This window comes from Chiloscyllium punctatum, chromosome 29 (genome assembly GCF_047496795.1).
Source record: "Chiloscyllium punctatum isolate Juve2018m chromosome 29, sChiPun1.3, whole genome shotgun sequence".
Classification (NCBI taxonomy): Eukaryota; Metazoa; Chordata; class Chondrichthyes; order Orectolobiformes; family Hemiscylliidae; genus Chiloscyllium; species Chiloscyllium punctatum.
Genome location: NC_092767.1, coordinates 73,398,633 through 73,398,996, shown reverse-complemented (window position 1 = coordinate 73,398,996; position 364 = coordinate 73,398,633).

Genomic DNA, 364 nt, shown 5'->3' with positions numbered 1-364 from the left:
TGTCTGGTCTTTTTTCTTGTATTGTTGAGTCGGGTTATTGTAGAAATGGGGGTGGCGGGAAAATTTCCTCTTCTTCCTAATCCAGAACAACCATGAATTTTTTTTCCCTCCTTTTTTTGAACTGACTGACGTTGAGCTGAATTGAACGATTTTGACTTGAAAGTGAGCGAGGCTGATCTCAGTACGATTGGTGAGAACTCCGATCTGGAGGTCTTCCTGTCTACAATGCTACAGAAAAGTTTCTTCTTATTCACTCATGGAATGTTTACGTTTATTCCCAGCTGCCCCAGAGGGCAGGTAAGAGTCAGCTACATCGCTGTGAGTCTGGAGTCACGTGTAGGCCCAGAACGGTTGAGAATGGCAG